Source organism: Gekko japonicus, unplaced genomic scaffold, assembly GCF_001447785.1.
Source record: "Gekko japonicus isolate JY-2015 unplaced genomic scaffold, Gekko_japonicus_V1.1 scaffold1929, whole genome shotgun sequence".
NCBI lineage: Eukaryota > Metazoa > Chordata > Lepidosauria > Squamata > Gekkonidae > Gekko > Gekko japonicus.
This window is the reverse complement of record NW_015174325.1, coordinates 97,966-122,299: the sequence shown is the minus strand read 5'-3', so window position 1 is coordinate 122,299 and position 24,334 is coordinate 97,966. Positions and strand designations below refer to the sequence as shown.

The window sequence follows — 24,334 nt, the reverse complement described above, 5'->3', positions numbered from 1 at the left end:
TTGTAGGAATTCTAGTGGAGAAGATTGTAGTGTAAAAAATGAAGTGAGAAGTATGTACTTCCCCCCCTCTAACGAAGGACCTCTCTGTAGAGCACATTGGTGTTTCTGCCCTCAGGTGCTAGGATCACCAGGCTGCTTGATTGAGCTCACTCTGGAGCAGGCCACATAGAACTGTCCATTTAAGAAGCAGTCGTCTGTTAAGTCAATTCCTGCCACCTTCCACGAAAGTGATGGCCTCGCTACTTGTGTTCCTGGATTGTTTTGCTCATATGGAGACTGTGTTATTCTGAGCACCTCAGGGTGATCTTGCTGGTACTTGGCCTGCACAGCTCAGTGCTCCGCAGGAGTAATATGTGCAAATGTCTATGCTGCATTCCTAAATTGCCTCCTCCTGGCAGCTGCCTATCCAGTGTAGGAGGGTGAGGGGGGGGGTCAAATTTCTAAAAATCCCTTTTGAGCGAGCACCAACACCATGGTAGGAGCGCTCTCCCCGAATTTGGTGTCTCTAGGTTTGGCCTGGGCGTTAATTTTACGGCGAGGGGACTTTCTTTTATATGTATAGATGAGGTGATTCTGCTGTCCCGGGCCCTACTTTAACCAAGCAAATGCTCCCATAATTTCAGGTCAGGGTATCTGAGAAGCCATTATTTACTGTGGATTCTGAGATGCATTTGGAGATTCATGTTCGGTATCCAGTATGCGAGTGGCGTAGTTGTTGGAGTATTGGGGAGATTGGGGAAACTAGAGTTCAGATCCACACTTAGCACACTATGTGACCTTGGGCCAGTCACACCCTCAGCCTTTGTGAGGAAAAGGGGAGGGGATATTTCCTTTCATACAAAAATGAAATATTTACTCAAATTGTCTCAGTGACGAAGTTCATGTCATCTTTCCTCTCACAGAGTCCTCTTTTTGACTGAGATTCAGACTAACACGAGTGAAAAAAATTATATTTTTAAAAACACATGATTGATTGTTGATGGCATATGGTTTTTGGAAATATAAATAATTTCATATTTAAATAATTTAGTATAGATTACTAAGTGTGGGCCTGGACCAGGTTCAGCTCCGAGCCCTGCCCTGGGAAATTGAGAGTAATATACATGATACATCTAGCTCCTGATAATAGCTGAGCTGCAGCATTGTGTACCGACTGAAGTCTCCAGATTGACTTTGGGAGGAGACTTATGTAGAGTGTGTTATAGAAGTCTAGTCTCACTGTTGCTATGGTGTGGATCCAGGTGGCCAGATGATCCGCATCAAGGTAGGGGCCATCTTCTGTGCTAGGCTGAATTAGAAAAAGGCATCCCCCTGCCTTTTTTTTTTTGCAGATACATTAATTTATTTTTCTACCATTATAACCCCAAAGCTGTTAACTGAGTCAGCGAGGGACATTATAGAATTTTGCGGTACTCCCAGAAGATAAATCCCAGTGATTCACCTACCAGCATGCATGATTAGCAGTGCAATCCTGTTTCCTGGGAGAAATCCCCATTGCATGGACTCCAGCCAGATTCTGAGCAGTCCTGTTTAGGACTGCACTGTATATAATTTTTTAACATATTGTATCCATTAGAGATTAAAAAGACTGGCTAAAGAAAGGAGTGATTTCTGTGAGTCTGAAGATACGACACCACACTTCCTAGAAGATTTATGCTGCAGTTGTCAGACCCTAACTCTATAGTCAACTCTTATTTAATATTTACTTTAAAATGTGATACAAGGCAGATATTGGGTAGGACATTCCATGTTAATTCAGCTTTCTTCATGTTATGGATAATTAATAAACTGAATGATTATTTATGTGAATACATTTTCCCCATAAAATACTATTTCTGCATTAAGTCCAAAATTTGAAATGTTGCCAGAAAACTGTGGTTAGTGAGAATGAGGCTGAATTCCACTGATCTAGTTACCCAGGCTGAAGATTTATGTCAGACTGTCCTGACAAAGCTTGCTAGTGTTATTAGTGGTCTAAGGATTCCCAAATCATTTCCTACATCAAATGCTTAAGCTTCTTAAAAGTCCACCCTACATCCATATATTTCATATCTAACCAGGTTCTACAAAGGTTCTCCTGTTTTTCATGCCCAGTACACAAGGGTTATCTGCTTATTATTGGTAGTAATATGCCATACTTTGATATCCAAGTGGAATTTGCTATTTGGGCAAATTGATCGAGAGGGCGGTGGTGACACAGTTGCAGGGCTTCCTAGATGACACTTCCGCCCTCAACCCATTCCAGTCTGGCTTTCGCCCTGGGCATGGAACAGAGACTGTACTGGTTGCCCTTACTGACGATCTCCAGAGACATCTGGATCGAGGCGGTGTGGCGGCACTGTTGTTGCTCGACCTGTCGGCCGCATTTGATACAGTCGACCACCAGTTGCTTGCCCACCGCCTTGCTGACGTGGGGATTCAGGGGCGTGCCCTTCAATGGCTTGTCTCTTTCCTCCAAGGTCGGGGACAGAGGGTGGAATTAGGGGAGCAGCGGTCCCGGAGGCACCTGCTTGAATGCGGGGTGCCTCAGGGGGCAGTTCTCTCCCCTATGCTCTTTAATATCTATATGCGCCCCCTCACCCAGATTGTCCGGAGGTATGGGCTTGGGTGTCATCAATATGCACATGACACCCAGCTCTATCTGATGTTGGGCAGCCAGTCGGACTCTGATCCAGAAGATCTACACCAGGCGCTGCAGGCCGTGTCTGGATGGCTCAGGCTGAGTCGGCTGAAGCTGAACCCGGTGAAAACGGAGGTCCTGTGCCTGGGTCAGAACGGGATGGGTTTGGGGCTCCCGCTCCCGACCTTCGACAGGGCGCCTTTGGTGCCAGCTTCGGAGGTTAGGAGTTTGGGAGTGCTTGTGGACTTCACCTTAACGATGGAGGCCCAGGTGGCAGCCACTGCCAAAGCATCTTTTTACCATCTTCGGCTGGTGCGGCAGTTGATTCCCTTTCTCAGCCGCGAAGACCTAGCCACAGTGACCCATGCGACGGTCACCTTGAGGCTAGACTACTGCAACGCTCTCTACATGGGGCTGCCTTTGTCGCTGATTCGGAGGCTGCAGCTGGTGCAGAATGCTGAAAACAGAGAGCAGCCCAAACTAAATTCTCATCCAAAATTACCGTAAGTAAGGGATATGCCACATTCCCATCACCTTCTGTGAAGGTGAGATCAAGGGACCAGATTCAAAAGCACAACTATGTAGTGTCCACACAAAAAGGGAGCAATCCCTTCACAGTGGGAAATCACTCTGTACATATTCAGAGAACTTGGTGGGGAACAAACTCTGTACATGTATTTACTTAGAGATGTTCAGCAAAAAAAAAAGATGTAAGACTTCTTCTAAACAAAACCTGACAGCCTAATTTTACAGAAGCATTTAGGTTGTGAATCGTCAGAAGAAATCTTAGGAAGGATTAATACCATCTGTATTTGAAATACTCCTTCGTTGAGCTTTGGTAAATTACAATGTTTAAGCAGTCACTTCTTTCCTTTTTGGCAGTGCTTTGACAACTTTCTGTGATGGAAGGAATGAAAGCACATAAAATATTTTTGTTCTACATCTAGAATAACATTAGTCATTCAACTGACCTGATTGTGCATAAAAATATCTATATTTTAATGCTATCCCTTCAATTTCCTCCTTGTTTGCAAACAGTGAACATCTGCTCATGCATTCAAGTCTCTCTGAATTCACCCAAGATTTGATTCTATTTTGTGACTGTCATAAATTGGATTATATCCACTTCCATTAAAACAATTGTGATTTTGCTTTCTATATGTGTCCAATCTCACCCAAAGTGGAGCTGCAATTAATTAATATTTTCAAAGAAAATAAACCTCAAATGTTTGTTTTCTTTCACACTGTTGAGAATGATCCATAATTTGCAGTTCATAATTCATCCATTAATGGCTTGGGAAATAATTATTTTGATGTTTTTATAGCTAAATTAAATATATGTAAGATGCCCAGACTCTGGACATTGAAGTATTAAAAAAACAAACAACAAATTTTAATGAAATGATCATATGTAACTGAGGAAGCATCCCACCTAATTGGGATTTATTGCCATCACCAGTTTCAGATAAGTATATTAATGTATGATTGGCTAACCCTCTTGTGAGGGCTGTTTACAGCCAATCCCAGTGAGAATTATTACACTTGAAATAGGTTTGGCCTCTCTCTCCTCAGCTGTAGCAAGCATACCAATTTTTCCTTTCTTTAGAAGCTATGTGGGATTAGCTGGTTACCTTGGGACCAAGCAGAAATTGTTTTGGTTTCTCCCTAACTGGGCCTTGAGATATTCCCCTTTTTGCCTGTTTAATCGGGGGGAGAGTGTTAGGTACTTTTAAAGGTCTGGTTTACACTAGTTAGGCCCTAACTATGGGTTTGGAAGGATTGATGTAGGCTTGGTATGTTTCAGTTAAATTAAGTTGAGGTACCTCTGGATTGAGGGAGCTGACCAAACCAGACAGTGAGGGCTGACCAGCACACATGCCTTGAAAGGGAGCTCTCTTGGTATTTCGTGTCATCATCTGAAACCACACACTGACATGTAAGGGAATGATGTTGTTGGACAGCATTTTTTTCAACATATGTTTGGTGTTCATGGTGTATTTCTTGGATACATTACAATGAAACAATCTCCCCTCCCCCTGTTATTTGTGTGTATTGGTTTAGTCTCATGGCATGGAGTCCTTACTCCTTAGTTACATCGGTTAGTTTGAATTGTTGACTGCATGAGGTCCTGAAACTAGTTACTCCCATCCCTGTGTGAGTACCCTATTCCTAATTTGCAAGCTAATGGGAACATCACAGTGTGCAGGCAAGGAGAAGAGAGCTAGTGATCCAAGCTGTGAACCAGGGTGGATATACTTATACATTGGGAAACCATTTACAGTGCCCACACTACTGGAATTAAATTTAAGATTAAATTTAACTATTTGCAGTTCCTTTTGAATTGTTAATCAAGTCTTAGCTTATCACATATGTTATCAGATGTCTTCATTTGGGCATATACTTGTAGTCCAATAAATGGTGTGTCAGAGAAAAGGCTCACAAAAACAATACTGGAAGTCTCATATATCTAACGGTGAACCATATTGATAGAAAAACCTAGAGGATCAGACTAGGTGCAAGTAGGGGGTATTCTTCTGTAGAACTGAGGGTACCCCCCCAGGCTTGCAGGAATATGTGTTTTAAAAAAAAACCCACAAGAGAGGAACAGTGTGCAAGGAGGAGGAGAGAGGGGGAGATGCTGTTGCTGCCTGAGCCAGGCAGATAGCCAGAAGAGGAGAAGGGGGGAGCAGGAGCCAGTAGAGTTGCTACCCCCTACCTTTCTCCTGCTGCATGAACTAGGTAGCTGTTGCTGGCAGTGTTGCAGGCAGGTGGGTATGCTGGTGAGTCTGCAGCCCAGGAGGGTGGGGGAGGATGGGATTCCCCTCTGTGAGTTTTGGGGGTCCCTCACTTGTATTAAATTATTTTATATACAAATGTTTAGACATGGTCATAATAATATAACATTTAGTTAAACACAAGAGATGTTCATTTCAAATAATAGTAGTAATACTTATGATCTCAGTGTTCAAGGCATTTCATATACAGTGGATCATATTCTGCAATTTAGTCAACAAAGTCTGAAGCCTTCCTCCAGACTAAGAAACTGTCTTCCAAGTGGCTTTTCAGGGGCTTCTGAGGGGAGTGGTAGAACACAGGCCAACATCCCCATGTTGCAAATGGGGACAGATAAGTGGCTTAAATTGAATAAATAAGCAAATGTGAGAGCCTGGGTCTAAAAGAGAGGACTTTCTAGGGTCACCAATTAAGTGCACGGCAGAGGTGAAAACAGAACCAGGGACTTCCCGTGGTCCAGCTCATTCTCTCATCTCTCAAGGATATTGTCTCATAGGGAATTAGAAGTAGTTTCTAAGGATGTTAAAATAGTGCCATGATCCGGCTGCGCTTAAGATGTTCTAAGCGGCTGTTATATCTCGTCTGCTATACGGGATTCCTATATGGATTCCGTGTTTTACTAGGAGAGTTGAGAGCATCTACTCCACTTTTCTGTGCAGGATTCTTGGTGTTTTCAACTCACTTGATAGAACCTCGGGCTTGGATTATTACAATCAAATATTGGCTTCGGCTCCACTTTCAATCTCCTCCTGCTAGCCTAATGGTCCAACTTTTAGCTGACCCCTATACATCAAAGTGGTCACAGGCCATAGTGAAAAAGGTGGGTACCCTAGGTATTGATCTGGAACCCCTCTATAACTGTGGTGAGGTAGCAATCTTGCAGGTGGTAAGGAGGAGAATTTGGGATATAGAGGCGCAGATCATTAATTCCGGTAGTCTTGGAGTTTGTTCTCCCCATTCATTACCCCTCCTCCCCTTGCATACCTCCATGGTATCATATATCGCTAATTTGACAATTCCAGCTTTTAGGAGGGTTTTTATGCTTGCAAGGTTCAACCTTTTCCCCTCAGTAGTGGTCTCCGGTAGATACAGGGGTGTGCCGTACAAGGATAGACTTTGTAACTGTAATCTTGGGGAACCTGATTCTATCACCCATATTCTCTTTCGCTGTCCTAAATATCCCACTATGCGCAATGTTTTGATTCGCCCGCTTCTCCCTGTGCAGAGAGATTTTCTGGATAGGGATTTAAATTTCTTTCTAGCAGACAAGAGTCCAGCAATAACACTATCTGTCGCTGAATTTTTGACTTATGTATGGAAGTCAAGAGTAGTACTTTGTAAATCTCGTAAACCATGTTAGGTTTGCTTTGTATTTTGAGATATTGGGAATATTGGTTGACGTTGTTTTAGTACTATCCCTTAAATTTTGCCTTTGTTCTGGTTTATCTGTGTTATGCCAATAAAGGTTTTCTGTTCTGTTCTGTAGTGCCAGGATAATCTGATGGGTAACGTGAAAATCATTGTCAGAACTTCCCGTAACTTAAATAGCATAAATGAGGTAGCTTCTAATATCAAGTGCATATAAAGCTATAAGAATTGCCATACTGGTCAAACTGAAATCCATGTAATCTAGCACTTTGACTCTAACAATCGTCAGGGAAACTTACCATTTCTAGCAACCATGAATTTGCCTAATCGCTTCTTAAGAGTCATTGAAGCAAATGGCTATTACAACATGGTGCAGCAGTAAATCCAGAATATTAAGCATGTATTGCATGAGGTAATTGTATTAATTATATAATTCTACATAGCATGGAGTCCATTCGCTTTGTTTGTGAAATGGGTAGTGATTGCCTTAAAAGGCAGACACTTCTGCACAGTAAGAACTCCATCAGTAGCTTTAATTTTTGTAAGAATTTATTAAAGGGATAAGGCCTATGTCATGGAAAATCCATTTGCTAGCACCAGCAGCCTTGAGAAAGGATTCCATATGTGCTGATAGTATGGTACAGCCCTTGTACAAATCTTTCAGCCTAAAGAAACCTTTTTCCTTTCCTTCCAAAAATCTATCTCAAATTTTTTAAATTCATGGCTTAAGGATGCAAGCGGAGCCCATTTTGAAGGCATTGGTATCCAGACAAGTTGTTTCTTTTCCCAAATCTTTAATACTGTCTGTCTTGGGCCTATTGTATTTTCAGTTTCCTTTTTTATCTTCTGTGTAAATATTCCAAATCTACCTTCTCCTCTATTTACAGTATCCTCCCATCTCATCCATTTCTCTAGACTTTTACCATCTATTTCCATCATCATTCTTATTTGAAAAGCTTCATAGTACTTTTCCAATTGTGGCATGCCCCAACCTAACTCCTCCTTTGGTGAGTATATCACTTTCCTTACTAATCTAGCTTTCTTCTTCCCAAACAACCAGTTTTCAGTTTCCTGATCCCATGTTGCTAACTGTTTTCTAGATATCCACTCTGGGAGTACCTGAAACAAATATATCATCTTGGGTATTATGAACATTTTAACTTCACTTATCTTCCCCAATACAGGAAGTATTAGAGAAAGTGAAAGGACAATATTGGTTGAGGATCATGGGGTTATATAATGAGACAAATGTCATTTTCTGAAGCAGTAAATAATGAGGATAACCCCTTTGAAAATCTGTATAGTTCTAAAGATGACAATAAAAAGGGCATGGCAAGGAAATTGTATAGTTTACTGAACAAAGATAAGGACTTTATGATTAGGACAATAAATCAGAGTGTTGACATTGTAAAAGGGTAGGAGGATATTATGCACATCTTTGGTGGGAATGTTCTAAGGTGATGGAATTTTGGCATCTGATCCTGGAAAAGGTGAATAATTTATGTAATGTTAGGACTGAGTTGAATGAGAATGGGTTATTTATGGGAATTCTGGGAAACAATAAAGTAGATAGATCCAAAAAGGATCTATTTAAAGCTATGATTTAAGCAGCTCATGCAGTAATAGCGTATGGATGGAAAGATGCATTAAAATGGACTTTGGAAAGATGGAATTGGTACAATCAGATATGTTATTGATATTAAAACAGGAAAAGACATGGGAAGATAAGGCATTGGAAATAAAGAAGAAATGGTTTAGGTATATAAGATGAGTGAGAGAAAGGGGGCCCAATAATGATGTATTTGTAAAACTCCATAGAGTGTGCTTATGGTTGCAGATATAATAAGGTGTTTTTTTTCCCTTTCAATTGGTCGCTCGTGTGCGGGGGGGGGGAATAATAAAGGGGAAAACTGATGTATTTGATGTTTGGTTAAGTAAACTTGATGAAAAGGATTATGTATGGATATGAAATGGAAGATATCAATACAAATAAAAAAATATGGTACATCCTTTATAAATATTATGACTATCATGCAGAATCTCGACCAAGTGTGGAGATCATAGATATTTGGCAGTACGTATCTCTGTTTCACAGTTCTGGAATCTATCCCCTTGAATATTCACAAAAATGTAATTGTAAGTATATTTTAATAGCAATAGAAAACTTTTAAAATTAACTTCTGTAACTCACTGCCACAGAAGGTAGAAATGACCACTAGCTTACATTATTTTAAAGGACATGAGACATATGAACATGTCAAGCTATCTTATATTTAGTGAGACCATTGGTCTGTCAAGATCAGTAATATCTACTCTGACTTGCAGCAGCTGTCCAGTGCTTCAGGTTGACATCTTTCACATCACCTACCACCTAATCTTTTTAACTGGAGATGGCAGTGCTTGAACCTGGGACCTTCTGTGTACAGAGCAGATGCTATACCACTGAGCCATGGCACTAATAAGTTTTTTTCCCCAGATACCATTATTATAATTGTTCACATTACCAGGCCATCTACAGGAGTAATCTCTAAGTCCTTTTTGAAATGGTTCATAATCAGATATGTTCCAAAGCTGTTCCTTGTGGTGGGAATGTGAAACTCCCATAGCAATCATAGAGCATGTGATGATGATTCAAGAAGCTCTTTGCAGGTACATTAGGTTAGTTTCTGTCCAGTTATCACCAAAAAGAGAGAGAGAGAGAAAGAGAGAGAGCTTTTTCGTTTCATTCTTGATAGATTGCAAATTCATTCAGTACTCTGATTACCTGATTTGTTGAGCAATAGAAGGATTAGAATCAGGTAAATATTTCAAAAATATCATTTTGTGATGTCATGTGGACCTTAGCTATTTCAAACTGCTACAATGGTATCCAGTTCTGTTAGTCTCACCCTCCTGGTGTACCTTAAACCAGTTCCTAGATGCCATACTTTGATATCGTGAATTCTACTAAAAAGTCAATTATCTCTAAAATTTGATTTGACAGCTGTATTCCAGGTACTCAAGTTGTCTATAATTTTGCTTCCCCTCCTCTTTCTTTCTCCAATAGGACTGATGCTTATGTGCATGCATGATGACACAGAAAGCCTGGAGGACAGTTTCACCATTCAGCTGACAGATGGCAAGCACACAGTCCAAGGGACACTTTACATCTACATCATGCCAGTCAACGATGAAATTCCTCATCTTTCCAGGTTAGCCGTTAAAGTGACATTCAATGTAAAGTGACTTCACAAAAGATGGGTCATGGTAGGGGGGACATTTTATTTCTCTTTAATTGTTAACATGTTGAATGACATATTTGTTGGTAGAGAAGATGGATGCATTGCTTGTCTCTTTTGTAATTCTACAGGGCAGTCCTAAGCAGAGTAATACCCTTCTAAGCCCACTTAAGTGAATGGGCTTAGAAGGGTTAACTCTGTTAAAGTCTGTACTATTTTTAACACCAGATTAAACAAATGTTGTGTATTGTAACTAATAAGCTGGAAAGACTCAAGAAAGTATAACAAAATTATTCTGCCATAATGATGTGGCAGAAAGAGTTCTAGTGTAATTTTTGGAAATAACTTACATTCTGGTGAAGTGCTTGTGGAAAGTGAATTTATGTGTATGAAACAAGTGACTGATATGAGTAAAACAGAAATAAGAACTTTTTAAAGTACATTCAAGTAAAAAAAAATCAATAGTTTCAGGAAATTTCATATTTTTACCAGCCCATTAAAATACAGTTCCGTATTTGTTCTTTTAATATAGGAAGAATCCCCTTATATTACTTTAATAATAGTTAATGCATAGTATTTATGAAGGTCTTTTAGCAGTTGGAAAGCACATGAAAGTTAAAATGTTATGGATTCATCACTTAGTGTATAATTTTATTCCAGCACAACGTAAGGTCTTGTTCCAATCAATTTATTGCACAATCAGTTTTCATTGGCCAGTGCCCTTTTTATTTCCATACAACAGATGAAGCAGGTTTTGGCCCTTGAAGCTTATGCCATTATAAATCTCTTAGTCTTTCTAGTCCCTCAAGCCTCTGTTGTGTTTGTTGCAAAAGACTACTTGTCTGTTACTGGGAAAATGTGTCATACTGTGATAACTGCAGTTATTTTGTCTTATGGCAAGGAGAGACTAAAACCCAGGGTTTCCTGGTTCTGTTATGACTCTTTATTACCCTACATACGTAGGTGAATGTTTTCCTTCATTTTTTCAGCTCTGTCCACTTAATCATCTGATGACCTGTGACCCTGAGAGCTGACATTTTAGTCTGGGGGCTCACTAGCACATTAAGAACTCTTTCTAATAGTCCCCAGTAATTCCTTGAACTGTGAGCTAAACTTTGGCAAATTTAGTAGTTGTAAGAATTTGGCATGGCAAAGTGAGCAGACAGGAAGTTTACTGTAGAGAGCTGTAACAGAAAGCAAGTATAGGACAGTGTAAAGCTTAAAAGGATAGAGCTGTTTGTATCTGGTAGTTCCTTATTGAATATGGATTTAGGACATGTTCTCCTCCCAAGTGAAGCCTCATCATGAGACACCTGTAACACATGAATTCTTCATAAATGAGGAGAACTTGCTTCTAATTAAATAAATGGTCACATCATGGGTTGGACTTGGTGATATGTACTGAAATATTTTATTTGTTAAATGGGAAATATATCTATGTATAATTTTTCTTCTAATGAAATGGATCAAGTTCTCCTGAGCTGCAACCCTTGCCGAAAAAACCCTCTGTGCCAAATTACAGGCTGATGAGAGAAATTATCCCTGTTGTATAGACAATTATATTTCTCACTTGCAGGGTGGTCAAAGTGAAGTTTGATAGTATTGGCTGGTGGTTTCTTTTGAGGGCATGGGGAATTTTATGTGGGTGAGGGGAGTTAAACCCTGCTGTCACCATGGAGGAACCCGGGATTTGGCATCTATTGTCTCCCCCAAGACTCGTCTTCCAGCTAATATAATTAAAACATAGGACATTGCCTATCATGAGAAGGGGAGACAGCAGGTAAGCCCAGCACCACAGTGGAACAAAACAGCAAACAGAATCCAGAGCTTATATGGAAACAAGCATAGCTCTTGATGTCCTGTGGAAAAGGGAAGTGATGTGCACAGAAATACTATCAGGACAATCCTCTTTGTTGGAAACATCTGCAAACGTTTCTGTTGGAAGATACCTGTGATATTGTTTCTACTCTCCCTACCCCTCCCATTTCCCTCACCTTGTGCCACAATGAAAAGCAGACAGCACAGGAGTCACAACAGCAGTAATTTCTAGAGATCACTGTCATTATCTTAAGTGATCAGGTTAGTTACAGTAAGTATAACATTAAAGAACAGAAGGGATATGGCTGATTAGTTAATTTGCAAGTGAATGTTCCAGAAATGGGATTTGAATTTCTATGTGGAACTGGAGGAAAGATAACTGAAATTATATGTATGTACCATTTGTAGTACTATTGACTCCTGTGACTCAATAGTGTTAATATCAACTTTCAATCATGCTTGCACACATGGGTCGTTTCGTAGAAAAAGAGCTAGGGGAACTCATTAGCATAACTCATTAGCATATGCCACACCCCCTGACATCACTGGAAGTGTTTCATAAGGCCACACCCCCTGACATCATTGGACGTGTGTCATAAGGCCACACACTCCGCCCCCAATGGTCCCGGCCACCGCCACCGGCCTTGCAGCCGGCCTTGCAGCTCCACTGCCGAGCCCCATGAGGGGCCCGGCGGTGGACCTGCAAGGCCGGCGGGAGTGCAAGGAAGCCCTGCGAAGGCCCTCCCTGGCCCCAGGCAGGCAGGGGTGGGGAGAGGCAGGGAGGAAGCAACTTACCCTCCCTCTTCTCCTGCCTCCTCCTGGCTGAATGAGGGCCGGAAGCGAGGCGGCTGGAAGCAGGGGGCAGGGCTTCGTCATGTGCCCCGCCCCCCGTACCTCACCCGGGGGAACTGCGATCCCCCCCGAAATGACCTCTGCAAGTTGCACAAGAGTTTATATCAGACCTAGTGTACTATTTACCATGTGTTAACATGAGAATCAAGGGAAATTTTGTTCATTTGAACATATATGGACATTTCAGTGCAAATTCCAGACCAAAAGTATGTAACTTTAAAATGGGGGATCAATCTATGTCCCTGATGCTAAAGGAAACCTATTCATTCATGCATTAATAAACTGGAAAATCTGCTAAAAAGTATTTTAGGTGTATATGAACAAAAGCCCTCATACTGTTGCCAAGAGAGGCACTACAACCTGTAGAGACATACTGACTAATAGGCATGCATGCTAGGCCTTCCTGGCTCTTGTTTTCTGTGAGGTTTACATAGGAAAAGGGGAACAAACACATTACAGAACACTTTGAGATGTGGATGAACATTTCATCTTGTCTATGATAACCTGGCTAGTTTGCCAAGAAGTACACAGAGTACAAGATACACCCCTTTGGTGGTCTAGACCAGAGGATTTGATTTTGCTACTTTTATGATACAAGATATCTCAGAGTAAATAAAGGAAGGTCTCCTCTCCAGTTCCTTTGAGTGCAGGGTATCTATATTCTAATTCCCAGAGGAGCTTTTTGTGCAGATACTTATTTCTGCCAACAGAGAGCTCACTCTCCCCCAACAGCTTTTCCTACATAGTCAGGAAACTTCCTAGGTCTGCAGAGGGGTGTGGAGATGGAAAGCTGAAGACAGAGAGGCAGATAGGTAGGTTGGCTGTTGAGTGGGAAGGAAATTGTGTTGCCAACTCCAGGTTGGGAGAGTCCTGGACATTTGAAGAGTGGAGCCTGGGGAGGGTGGGATTTGAGGAGGGGAGGAACTACAGACCAGTTATAATGCCATAGACTCTACCCTCCAAACCAGCCATTTCCTCCTCAAGAACTACCATTGCCAGCCTCCAGGGGAGGGCTGGATATCACCCAGAATTACAACTATTGTCTAGGTGACAGAGATCAGTTCTCCTGGATAAAATGGCTGTTTTGGAGGGTTGACTCTATGGCATTATACCCTGCTGAGGCTGCTTGCCTCCCCAATCCTCACTGTTCCAAGGCTCCACCCCCAAATCTCCAGGGATTTCCCAACTTGGAGCTGGCAGCTCTAAGGTGAATTGATCTCTGTAGCTGGGAGATCTGCTGTGATTACCAGAACCCTGTCATTGCTGTTGTAGGGGGAGAGGAAGCAGGCAGGAGGCTGGGAGAGTGATGGGGGCAGAAAGACAGAGTGATGAAGTGGGGGGGGCAGAAAGAGAAAGAGTGATGAGGTGGGGAACGCATAAAAACAAAAAGAATGATGATGGGTCAGAAAGAGAGAGGAAGTAACATACATGGAGGAGAGAGAAAGAAAGGGGGGCAGAAGAAAGAATGAGTGTGAGAGAGGTAGAGGGAGAGGGGAGGAAGCAAAGGTGGGAGGAATAGGATAACCATTCTGCAAATTTCTTGTGGGTCTCCACTTGTCACTTTGAAAATGCAATCCACAGACGGAATTCTTTTTCTTTCTATGAACAAGTGTTCCCCCAGTGATGAGCTACAGCAAAGGTGTTATGTGGCTACAAATCCCTTAGCAATTATCTTTGCAGGATATTGCACACATTTAGAAGTCTGTTCTTCCTGAACCCAATGAAATGCTCAGAGTGTAGACTTTGGAACGACATCTTGAATCCTAGTCAGATTTCATTTTTGAGGGGTTTTTTGTACTTTTCATCTGTGCATTTATGTGCATGCGTGCACACCTGGAAGTCATGGCGACCTCTGGTGACTGACCTCTACTGGGGGGCCTGGAGGATATTCAGAGAGGTGGCTGAATAAAGCCTGCCCCCACCTCCCAACTGCTGGTATTCCAAGGAGGTCTCCCATCTAAGTACTTACCAGTGTTGACCCTGCTTGGTTTCCGAGATTTGACGGGATTGGGCTATCCAGGTCAGGACGTCAGATTTCATTTCTGAACTCCATTTGAGAGGGTGATTATCTTTGCATTTGAACATATCCTTCTTCTGCTTTCCTGCTCCTTCTCTCCAATGTCTCCAGTGTCTCATCAAGTTTGTCTGTACTTATTGTCTTCCTGGAACCAATATGCATGCCTGGGTTGATAGAGAGGGACAAGCCTACTACTTGCTGCATTTTCAAGCTATCCAAATCATTTTAGAGCTTTCAGATCCTGCCTAAAGACAGATGCCTTGTGCTTTCAATAGTAGGGCTGAGCCACAAGACCTGAGGAGAACCATTTCACAAACTTCCAGAAGCTGCTAAAAGTACATATACAGCCTTGCACTTTTAGTGATTTTTTTCCCCAGGAAACATAAAAAGAAGAAAAAACATTTTTGCCAGTCAGATTGAATGCTATGCTTTTTGCCTTCACTCTGAATAATATCATGTTGTGACATTATTGTAATGACAATATGCTCCTCAGTTGGCTGGGATCAGCTGACAGTGCAAAGAAACCTAGTTTAAAGTGTTACCAAACCAACCACAAAGTGGGTAGCAAATAAGGATGGGCACAAACTGGGAAAATGCGCTTTGGTTCATGGTTTGTGGCATGCATGGTTCACAAATCATGTACTGTCACGAACTTTTTGATGCTCGACAAACTGTTTCTGTTTGTGAAGTTCGTGACATGGTAGATCCCCCCCCCCAGCGTTCTAAACTCACAGGGGATCTCCAGCTGACTCACCTCTACCTGCAAGTTTCATGATGATATGATTTACAGGGTCTGAGTTATGCCCCCCCCAAGAAGATGCCCCCATCCTCCATTGTTTCCAAAGGCGGGGGGAAGGGCAAAAAAGCAAGGGCAATAGAAGCCCAGCAAAACAGAATAAAGTCCCCAAGAATTTTTGCAGTAGAAACTGAGGGTGGGGGGGGGCTTTTGGGGAAGATGTCAGGCACAGGTTCAAAAGTGTATAGAATGGACCCCCCCCCCCCACGAGCTACACACACCAAATGCACAGAGAACCTTACCCTTCTGCCTGCTCCTCTACAATTTCTCAAAGCTGGGGGCAGATTACAGTTTCAGGTCCCGGTTACAGATCCCTCCCCCCAAAAAAGGTCTCCCCAGTGTTCTCTCTGGAAAAGCCAGCTACAGTTAGAGCCAGGAGTCTGTGGACTGGCTCAGGAACAAGCCAGTGACACCAAACTCTCAGGGAAACATAACCTGGGGAGACCCCACCCTCCAGCTAGACACTGGAAGCAAGGCAAGCATTCCCCCTGCTCTCACATGCCCCCCCCCCAAGTCTCCAAAAATAGGTTCTGAAGAACAGAAAGGCAGGCATCCCCAGAGTGTCAACAGGGGCACCCCAAATTTATCCCACAACATCTTGGCATGCACCCCAGTTCTACCAGACCTATGGAAATCAGAGTTTTCCATTTAAAGTGATCAGTGATGCAAACTGACTTGCATAATAAAGACTGTATAGTTTCTTTCCCAACGAAGCATTTATGGATTGAAGTGTTGATGTTTCATACAGTGAAGTGATGCATGGGGACTATTTGAAGAAGAAGAAGAAGAGATTGGATTTATACCCCACCCTTCACTACCCACAAGGTGTCTCAGGGCGGCTTACAAACTCCTTTCCCTTCCCCTCCCCACAATAGACACCCTGTGAGGTAGGTGAGGCTGAGAGAGCTCTGACAGAAACTGCTCTTTCTTAAGAACAGCTCTTATCAGAACTACGGCTTGCCCAAGGTCATCCAGCCAGGTGCAAGTGGAGGAGTGGGGAATCAAACCCGGTTCTCCCAAATTAGAGTCCGCGCACTTAACCACTACACCAAACTGGCTCTTAAGTATGTTCCTAAGTAGTAGTTGTACCTCTAGGGTTGCTTCCATAGTTGATGTTAGCACTGGCTCCTCTACAATCTCTCCAAGTCAGGGGTGGATTACATTGGCGACCCAGTGAGCATGAGCGAGTGGTGGAGCCTGGACGGAGGTGGAGTTACGGATGCGCGGAGGCGTGGTGGTGCGGCGCGGCGGAGCCAGCAGGACAGGAGCCGAGGCTGCGGCCGGCGCGTGGCTGCGCACTAGGAGGAGGCCGCTGAACTAAGACCAGCTCCAAGGTGCCAGGAAGAATGCCAGAAAAAACATCAACACCCGAAGCCCGCCGGAATAAGAGCCGAACAACAAGAAGAGCCCGCTTTGCTGCCTGGGTGCTGGTAGGCAGTCACTTCCCCTGTTAATGTGTGGCCCTAGATAGGTATTATAAATCATATGTAAACCACTCAGAGACCCTTTGGGGTTTGAGAGGTATATATGCCGAAAGTTAAATAAATAAATAAATAAAATTTCTGGGGTGCCAGTTACAGATTCCTTCCAAAAGGTCTTCCACATTTATACCCTCCCACTCCTCCTGAGTGTGAACATCTTTGTGTGCCATGAGGCTGAAACTGGGTGCAACCATGCGAAGGGTGCTTGTCATGGGAGGAAGTTTTCCACCCCCTGTGTACCACAGGCCCCAGCCCCTGGGTACCAAACCCATCCTGCCAGGCCACTGGAGCCCAGTTTGAGCAGGGCATCACTAGGGATTTTGGACCCTCCTGCCTCATATCTGTTCCTGGCCCTGGGGCTCTCCACAGAGGCAAATGAGTTATTAGCAGCACTGCCCAGAGACACCAGAAGTTGCTAACACTCTCTGGAGAGGAGGACTCTGACAGCAGTGATTCAGAGGGTGGGGGGAAGCATCCTCCCCTTCCACATCCCGTTGCTGCTCTTCCTTGAGGACACCCCTCCACAGCCCCTCCCTGCCCAGCACCAGAAAGCATCTGTGCCTCCATTCTTCTCCAATCCTGGGGCCACAGTTTGGAAACATTTCCACACCCTTCCTGTGTGGCAGAGTGCCAGGTGTGCCACACCCATATCTAGAGGGGTGCACACCCACCCCAACACTTGTCCTCCTCTGTCCTCCACAGGCACCTGTGACTGTGTTGCAGCTACTATGTTTATGCTGAGGGGACAAGTGGCAGCCAGTGGGAAGAAGAAAAGGCTCACTCCCTTTTAGCGGTGGGAAGTGGAGGAGGAACAGGAGGCCCCTCAAAGAAAGGCTCCCCACACTCAGGCTGCCATGGGTAAGACATCAAGGTGAGCCACCCTCCAAAAGGTCAACAGGGCTACATGGAGGGCCCAGGAAGCAGTCACTCATCTCATCATTGGTGACATGATTGCTGAGGATGGCCAATTAAAGGGACATAGTCCTCCATTAAAAGCCATTCATCAGTATTAGAAATAAGTTTTTTGAGACTCTGTCCTTACATTGAAAGAGTATACATGCAATAATTCACAGAAACCATAAGTCATTATATTGATTCAAACCATTTGGTTCCAAGGTGTTAAATAAAAATATATAGCATGCCTCCTGTTGATGTAAGAGTTTATTACTATCCACCCTATTATAGGGATAATTTTTAATTTCTTTAAGTACAAAGAATCTTAAGTCTTCTGGAGTATGTTTCATGGAAGAAAAATGATTTGTTAAAGGGGCATCTGCCACTTGGTGTTTAAGGCATGATTTATGTTCCAAGATCCTTATTTTGACCGGCCTCATTGTACATCCTATGTATAGAAGCTGGCAGGGACATATCAAACAATAAATTGAATGTCTGGAATTGCAATTGGTAAAATTATAAAGTTTAAAATTGCCTATATTAGGGTGTGGAAATTCAGAAATTTCCAGACACAAACAGCAGGCGGTGCAATTGCCAGATTTATGATGACCTACAGGTAAAGATTCCTTTTTCTGTCTATGTCTTCAAGCATCAGCTCTAGTCAAAATGTTTTTTAGATTATTAGATCTCCTGTATGAAATGATAGGTTTTTCCTGGCAGCCAGCCAGGTCTGAAATTAAATGCCAATTTTGAAGAATAATATGTTTTATTGGCCCTGCCAGGTGAGAAAATTCCAAATGCCAAAAGATACCCCTTCTCTCTCTTGTAATATTAAATACCACTGATTGTGATGAGGAAAATATAAGACAACTCAGTGATGAATCTTGTTACAAAAAGTTGGAAAAAGACCCCACTGATCACATTAAATATATCATCAAGATTACAGCCTCTACAGGAGGCTTTATCTCAAGGGCTTATTACAGCAAAATTGTATACTTTTTAAAAAAATAATTTTCCTAAGATTCCAATATTCTACCCACTTTCTAAAGTGCACAAGGCTGTGAGACCTCCTCCTGGTCACCCTATCATTGCAGGCTGTGGAGGCTTATTGGAACCTTTAGCCCAATATCTAGAAACTTTTCTAAAACCCTACATTGAGAAAGCTAGATCCTATATAAAAGATACTAAGGATCTTATAACTAAATTGGAGGGTAAAGAATTACCTGAGGGTGCTTGGTTATTAACCATGGATATCACATCCCTTTATACTAATATTCCCCATTTAGAAGCAAGGACAGTCATTGAGAAAGTATTAGAAACCCGACCTGTTGAATTACCACCTAACTTTTTTCTTCTAGATATAGCTGACCAAATAATGGAAAAGAACTATTTTAGATACAAGGATCAATTCTACCTTATTTCTAATTTCTAATACTGATGAATGGCTTTTAATGGAGGACCATGTCACGCCTATTGTGCTCTATATTAGCTACACCTATTGTGCTCTAAATAACTAAGCAAGATTAAGGAGAGACTGAATGTGCTTTTCACTTTGGAGGAAGCGTTGAGCTCACTAAGAGAGACTTTTTGCATGTTGAACTCCCTGAGGAAGACACGGAAACAGGAGGATATCTGGACTTCTGTTGGAGGAAGACTGAGCACTTATTCAAAATAGATTTAAAGGAGTCCTCCCTCTTAAAACTTTTGTATAATTAAGGAGGGCCTCGGTCAGAGGGGGGAAATTGGCACGGCCAAAGTGCAGCTTTTCTGAGCCACACCAAAAGAGACGCACGGCGGCGGGATCAGACAGATCCCCTGAGCCGCCGCGCAGTTGCTCCCGGGCTGGGGGGGAGCCACGGAAGGGAGAGCGAGGCAGCTGGCTGCGCATGTGTGCGCATGCGCAGTTCGGCCGGGAGCCTTGAATGCTGCTGAAGATGGGTGCGCCGGCGATCCCATGGCTGCACTTGCTGTGGCGTTTCAGGTTGGTAGTACTCTTTCCTAGGTTTTTTTTAATGCGCCTTTTCAGGCTGAAGGGACGGATCGGGGACGGGTGCGCGCCACTTCCCAGATGTTGCGGTGTGATCGCCCCCATTTGCTGTGCCCCCGATCCATCCCTCTTGCGGGGCAAAACCTCCCGTGTGAACGGGGCCGAGGACTGATATTAAGAAATGGATTGTGCAATATCTTTTGTGATGTATTTAGAGACGATACTTAGATATTTTGATATATAAATATTTCTATGTATTAAGGCTTATATGATAAATATGGTGAATAAATTGTAAAAATATAAAACAAAATATATATAAAAATCATTTGAGATATTTTATAATCATCTGTAGCATGGTATTTGCTGATTTTTGGTATTTCCTACTTACCATGGGTCCTATTCTGGTTTTGTGAATTGTCCAGAGGAAGCAATGGGTAAGTTAATTCCATTGTTGGCCCAGCTGAACTGAATGGCCCCTGCAGCACTGGCTTGTCGTGCCACACTGGCCATTCACATTGGTTTGGTCCAAGCACCATTTTCACTTCCAGATCCACTGCTGAGCAAGAAACAGATGAAAACAATCTGTATCTTTCTGACTTTATATCATGGTAATGAAGAGGTCACCATCCTTTGTTTATGGGAAAGATCGTAACCTAGAGGCTAAAGGGAAAAGCGTCAGAGAATCCTAATGAGGCAGCTTATTTGTTGACTCAATCATATACTCAAAGCATGTTTGACAACTGCTGTTCATTTCCCTTCCCTGCTCTTGTGGTACCGTATGTCCAGCAGTTACCATGTGTCTAAACATGCAATGTAATTTCCAAGAAAGGTGACATTAAGTACGTGCCCCAGAGTGTCAGGATTAGTCATGTAAAGGCACTTGAATGTGAAGGTGCTCCCGATAGTGACAGAAATTGCAGAACAGAGTTGAAATAAATGCAGGTGTGCAAAACAGTGAGGCTTTTATATGCCAATTAGAATAATAACGGGGACTCAAAAATAAATCAGCATCCTTTTCTTAACACATAAAACTGGTATGTCTTGTGTCTCACTCAACTCTCCTTCCCTATTTAACTCCCTCCTTGAAAGGGCCCTATGCATTGTGTTTAGGGTGGGTTTTTTTTTAATCAGCTCTGTGTAGCTATAACAAACCATTTTTAACTGCTGGATATGTTACTTCACTACACTACTATACTAGACTCTTCCTTTTATAATTAAGTAACTTGAGAAATCTGTAGGGATCAATAAACTTTGAGAGCACTTACATAAAACAGGAATATAAAGTGGATAGTCTTGCCATCAGAAGCCAGTAAAAGTCAATTCCTTTATGTGACACCTCTACAAATGGCATTATGTCATTGCATAATATTAGAAGGAAACGAAGATTTTTTGTGCAAAACCATAAAATGTAATGAGTTTCACATAACCTATTTATATAAACGGAAAGAGAGAGTATGTGCATGTTTAAAGCAGACTTCCAGCTTTTTGACATCCTGTGAACTTAAGGAAAGTTGGAAACTAGCTCAAAATAATTATTTCATAGAGCTACAATAGTTGATGTTTTCTTGTGGCAGCATATACGTAACTGCTTTAACTGTTCAAAAACTGGCAAAACCATTTTATATGTTATAATTGTTGTGGTCCCCAGTACATGAAGCTAAAACATATGTGTAGTTTTTTTTAAAAAAAGAAACAATAGGAGTATTTTTTGGACTTGCTGTTTTGCTTTTCTGAAATGTATTATCTTTAAATGCACTAAGATTGCTGCACTGGAAGAAGCTAAATACAATAATTTAGCAATAGGAAGGCAATCATTATCATTGTGAGGTGTTATAATGCCAAATAGTCTTGCTATGACAGAATTATATAAAATTTGTGAAGTTCAAGGAAACAAATTCATGAACTCTCCACTCTGTGTATGTGTGTGTGTGTGTAACATTACAACATATTTTGATTGAGGAATGTCTTTGGTTGATGTAAGGTTCTCCAACTCTCTAGAAAGGCTAAATTTATTAAGAAATTTGAAAAATGGCTGATTTTGGCATTTCTGGCTTTCTGTAACACTGATCTAAAGTTGGAAGAGAAAAATAACTATCCATGGGATCACTGCAGTGAAGTCACAGACTAGAACTTTTATGAATGCCAAAGGTACTCCATAATTAAACTGTCCAGCAAAGAAACCTGGACTGCATTCATTTATTTAATTAAAAAGGGCCTAGAGCAGGAGTCTCAAAAATGCATCCCGTGAGCCGGATCAGGCCCTCAGAGGGCCCCATCTGGCCTCTGTAAGGGCCTGGCTGTTTCTTACTTCCTTTTCCAGTTCTCTTGCTGCTGCCATGCCACAGCTTGCTTTACCAGTCTCTCTCAATCACACAGGAGAGATAGATGGCAAGCTTCTCCTGTGTGATTGAGAGAGTCTGGTATAGGGTTGCCAGGACTGCATTGGAAAATACCTGGAGACTTTGGGGGTGGAGCCAGGAGAAGGTGGGTTTTGGGGAGGGGAGGGGCCTCAACATAGAGTCCATCCTTCAAAGCACCCATTTTCTCCAGGGGAGCTGATCTCTGTCAGCTGGAGATCAGTTGTAAAAGTGGGAGATCCCCAGGCTCCACCTGGAGGCTGGCAATCCTAGTCTGGTAAAGAACTGGCTGAGGCTCCTCTCCCTCCCCCCAGCGGGAGTGAAAGAACAGCCAGAGCTGGCTTCCTGGCCAGGCTGAAGGAGACAAAGGGAAGTCTTTCTTCCCTTCCACTGGCTGAGGCTCCTCCATGAAGGGAAGGAGGGAACGAGGGAGGGCTTGTTTTGCTGGACTGCCTCAATCACACGGAAGAAATACCAAGGAACTCTAAGACCAACAAAGTTTTGTTAAATGTATGAGTTTTTGTGTGCCTTGCTACAGTGTGTGTGTGTGTGTTTTTTTCTGGGCTCTTTATGCAAGGGCTCTCCTTGGTGCAACTGGGTTCCTTCCCCCTTTTCACTATATTCATGCCCTCATGATCCAGTCTTTCTCAGTAAGAAAGCAATGTGAACTATTTTAGAGGAGGAATAACAACAAGCCAGTTAGGTGGATTAGGCAGAAAATGTGTGTGATCAGACCAAGTTCACCCAGCACATTTGCTGTGTAGGAAGTTGTAATTATTTCCCTGGGGAAGAGTATAGTTTTGTAGACAATCACATGGCCCTCAGTCTGTGTCAGCATGCCGTCTCATGTTCTTGACCAGCACATGAAGCAACTTATGTACATAATGTTTCAATGCCCAGCCATTTCATGTTTTCCCCTGGGTCGTAGGCTATGAACACTGAGCATGAAATTTCTGCAATGAATGCCAATAAATCAAAAGTAGGTTTGCAGCTTACAGATACACACCTGAACAGCATACTCAAGATTGCTGCAACACAGATATTTTGATGCAATAATTCAGAGTAGAGGTGTCAGTTATCAGAGACTGGTAAATAGACAAAATATTGCAAGAGCATTAGTGTTTTAAGAATGTTTTATTTAAAGTTTTAAAAAATCTTTAATTTGTCTGTGTCCTTTATAAAGTTTACATATCTCCACTATCTGGCATTACCTTTTGTGACACACACGCCCCGGACCCACAAGGTCTCATTTATGTCAGATCTGGCCCTCATAACAAATGAGTTTGACACCCCTGCCCTAGAGTATTGTGAGAGGCTCTGTACTCTTTTTAATGTACCTGTGACTGAAGCATGTGAATGAATCCAATGCTAATAAAACCCCAGCCTTCGGCTGGTGCTTTTATATTGCTTCTGCCAGTTTTGTCTTGTTTATCCTTCCCTTACCTGCTGGGAAACTAAGCATCTATAGGTGGTTGCCTGGGATGGGATGCTTCCACTTCAGGCAATTACTTGCAAGATATTTTTATTTCCATCAGTGCAAGGAAGAGGTGATGGTGGTAGCTGCTATCACTAAAGGAGAGCTTTGTTCCTCAGCAAAGGCAAGGTAGGTTCCAACCTACTCCTCATTTGTGATTCTGCTGGATACTGCACATGTTTCCTCTCTGACACCCTCATTTAAAAAAACTGCACACCAAGATCTTTGCAATGCCTTAATGAAGTCGTATATCAAATCCCAATCTTTTAGTACATAAGCAGATGTGCAGAAGCCACATGGTATTGCCAACTTAAAACTTGGGGTGGAATATCTGCTGTATTAACTTTAAAGCATCTTCAAGATTTCCATCCATTATTATCGAAGTTGACAATGAATAATAAAACTTATGAAAATGTGTCACCTTTAATGCACTAAAAAAAAACCTTATGGCAATAAAAATGGAACCAATGGAGAGACTTGATCAGAATACCTTTGGAGCATATACTATTGAATTACTTTGTAGTACTTTGAAATATTTATATTTCTTATGTTTCAAAATTACTAAATATTAGCGTACTTTTAACCTGTTCCAAACGATCAATAAAATGCTGTTTTCTGTTTGAAAATAAAATAAGGTAGGGATTCCACTTAGAAATATG

General features: G+C 42.2%; 1 pseudogene; it reads left to right on the top strand.

Annotated features, from left to right (window-relative positions):
- The window catches only part of LOC107121323, a 175,270-nt pseudogene that overhangs the window by 65,863 nt on the left and 85,073 nt on the right, over positions 1 to 24,334 (top strand).